Source organism: Pongo abelii, chromosome X, assembly GCF_028885655.2.
Source record: "Pongo abelii isolate AG06213 chromosome X, NHGRI_mPonAbe1-v2.0_pri, whole genome shotgun sequence".
NCBI lineage: Eukaryota > Metazoa > Chordata > Mammalia > Primates > Hominidae > Pongo > Pongo abelii.
In genome coordinates, this window is record NC_072008.2 from 58,563,526 (window position 1) to 58,567,364 (window position 3,839).

Here is a 3,839-nt window from a genome sequence, read left to right on the forward strand (position 1 = left end):
CAGACCCCAGGCATTCTAATGTTAGAGACACTTGGGAAACGTCAGACATCCTAAGAATAAAGGCACCTGGCCTATCCCAGGCATTCCAATGGAAGAGACTCCTGGCCGACCCCAGGCTTTCTATTGATAGAGACACCTGGACGACTTCAGGCAATTTAACAGAAGAGACTCCTGGCATACCCCAGGCATTTTAATGATAGAGAATTCTGGCCTAGCTGAGGCATTCTAATAATAGAGTCACCTGTGCAACCTCAGCCATTTTAAGGATAGAGACCACTGGCCAACCCCAGGCATTCTAATGGAACAGACTCCAGGCCAACCACAGCTATTTTAATAATAGAGACTCTAGGCCAACCTCAGCTATTTTAATAATAGAAACTCCTGGCCTAACCCAGTAATTCTAATGATAGACAACTGTGTGACCTCATTCACTCTAAGGATAGAGACACCTGGCTAACCCCAAGCATTATAATGAGAGTGGCTCCTGGCTGAACCCAGGCATTCTAATGATAGTGACTCCTGCCTGAACACAAGCATTCTAATGATAGAGACCCCTGGGTGATTTCAGGCATTCTAAGGATAGTGACACCTGGCCCACCCAGGCATTCTAACAAGAGACACTTCAGGCTGACCCCACACATTCTAATGATAGATACTCCTGAACCACCCCAGGCACTCTAATGATAGAGACACCTGTGTGACCTCAGGCATTCTAGGGATAGAGACAACTGACTGACCCCAGGCATTTTAATGGGAGAGACTCCTGGCCAACCCCAGACATTTTAATAATAGAGACTCCTGGCTGACCCCAACCATCCTAATGATACATACACTTGGTCATTCTAAGGATATAGACACCTGGTCGACCCCAGGCATTTTATCTTTGCCGACCTTAGACGCTCTAATGATAGAGACTCCTTGACAAACCCAGACATTCTAATGATAGAGACAACTGGGGGACGTCAGGCATTTTAACAATAGACACACCTAGCTGACCACAGGCATTCTAACTGGAGAGACTCTTGGATGACCCCAGGCATTCTAAGGATAGAGACTTCTGGCCTACTCAAAGCATTCTAATGATAAAGACAGCTTTGTGATCTAAGGCATTTTAAGGATACGGACACCTGGCCACCCCAAGGCATTCCAACAGGAGAGATTTGTGGCCCACCCTAGGCCTTTTGATAGAGGCTCCTTTTTGACCTCAGGCATTCTAATGATGAAGACAACTGGGTGACCTAGGCATTCTAAGGACAGAGACACCTGGCTGACCCACCACATTCTAATGGGAGAGACTTCAGGCTGACCCCAGGCATTCTAATGATAGAGACTGCTGGCCTACCCCAGGCATTCTAATAATAGATTCACCTGTGCAAACTCAGTCATTCTAAGGATAGAGTCACCTAGCCAACTGCAGGCATACTAATGGAAGAGGCTCCTGGCTGACCCCAGGCATTCTAATGATAGAGACTCCTAGCCTAAGCCAGGAATTCTAATGACAGAGACACCTGTGCGACTGCATGCATTCTAAGGATAGAGATTATTGGTCAATTCTGGGCATTCTAATGAGAGAGACTCCAGGCCTATCTAAGGCATTCTAAGGTTAGTAACACCTGGTTGGCAACAAGCATTAAACTGGAGAGACTCCTTGCCAGCCCCAGGCATTCTAGGAGTCTCCAGGCTTACCCCAGGCATTCTGATGATAGAGAAACCTCTGCGACCTAAGACATTCTAAAAATTGATACACCTGGCTGACCCCAACCATTCCAACGAAAAAGGCTCTTGGCCAACAATAGGCATTCTCACAGGAGAGACTCCTGGCTGATCCAGGTTATCTAATAATAGAGATGCCTTGCCAACTCCATACATTCTAATGATAGAGAAAACCGGGGGACCTCAGGAATTAAATAACAGATACATCTGGACAAACCAAGGCATTCTAATGGGAGAGACTACTTTGCTGAACCAAAGCATTCCACTGATAAATGCTCCTGGTTGACTCCAGGCATTCTAATGATAGAGAAACCTGGGTGATCTAAGGCATTCTAAGGATAGACACCTGACCTACTCCAGGCATTCTAACCAGTGAGATTCCTGGCCAAACCCTGGCATTCTAATAATAGAGACACCTGAGTGATCTCAGGCATTCTAAGAATAGATACCTGGCCGACCAAGGCATTTTAACAGGAGACACACCTGGCCGACACCAGGCATTCTAATGGGAGAGACTCCTGGCTAACTTCAGGCATTCTAATGATAGAGACACCTGGGAGACTGCAGGCATTCTAAGGATAGAAACACCTGGCTGACCAAAGGCATCGTAATGGGAGGGTGTACTGGCTGACAGAAGGCTTTGTAATGATACAGACTACAGACCTACCCCAGGCATTCCAGAGGTAGATACACTGTTGCGATCTCAGGCATTCTAAAGATAGAGACACCTGGATGACCCCAAGCATAATGTCTCATTTATTCTAACGATAAATAAATCTTTTTGACCTCAGGCGCTCTAAGGATAGAGACTCCTGGCCTATACAAGGCATTCTAATGATACTTACCTAGGTGAACTCAGGCATTCCAAAAGTAGTCAAAACTGGCCAACCCCAGTCATTCTAATGGGAGAGACTCCTGGTCGACCCCAGGTTTTCTAATGACAGAGACTTTTGGACTAGCCCAGGTATTCTAATAATAGATACACCTGTGCCACCTCAGGCATTTTTTTTTTTTTTTAGGATAAAGCCTACTGGCTGACCCCAGGAATTCTAACAAAAGAAACGTTAGACTGACCCCAGGCATTCTAATGATAAAGACTCCTGGCCTATTCTGGGCATTCTAATGACAGACACTTGTGTGATTTCAGTCCTTCTAAGGATAGAGACACTTGGCTGACCTGAGGCATTCTAACAGGAGAGAGACTCCTGGCCGACAACAAGTATTCTAAGCATAGAGACTCCAGGCCTACCCCAGGCATTCTAATGACAGAGACACCTCTGTGATTTTAGGCATTCTAAGGATAGAGACACCTGACCAACACAAGACATTGTAATGGAAGATATTCCTGGTCAACTTCAGGCATTCTAATCAGAGAGACTCCTGGCTGACCCCAGGCATTCTAATGTTAGAGACACCTGTGTTACCTCAGGCATTCTAAGGATAGAGACTCCTGGCTGACCTCAGGCATTCTAACGATAGATTCACCTGTGCAACCACATAGTCTAAGGATAGAGACAACTGGCCATAAACAGGCATTCTAATAGGAAAGACCCCTAGCCAACAGCAGCCATTCCAATGATAAATGCCTGGCCTACCCCAGGCGTTCTAATGAGAGAGACACCTGTGCAACATCAGGCATTCTAAGGATAGAGACACCTGCCCTGCCCTAGACTTTCTAATGGGAGAGACTGCTGGCTCAACCCAGACATTCTAATGAGAAAGACTCCAAGACGAACCTAGGAATTCTAATAATGAAGACTCCTGGACGACCAAAGGCATTCTAATGTTATTAGAATGATAGAGACATTTTGGCGACTTCAGGCATTCTAAGGATAGAGACACCTGGCCAAAATAAGGTATTCTAACAGGAGAGACTCCTGGTCGACCCCAGGCATTCTAACGATAGAGACACCTGGGTGACCTCAGGCATTCTAAAGCTAGAAACGCCTTTCCAACCCCACGCAGTCTAACGAAAGAGACTCCTGGCCAAAAGAGACATTCTAATGATAGAGATCTATGTGTGACCAAAGGTGTTTTAAGGATATAGACACCTGGCTGACCCCAGGCATTCTAACGTGGGAGACTCCTGGTCGACCCAAGGCATTCTAATCAGAGAGACTCCTGGC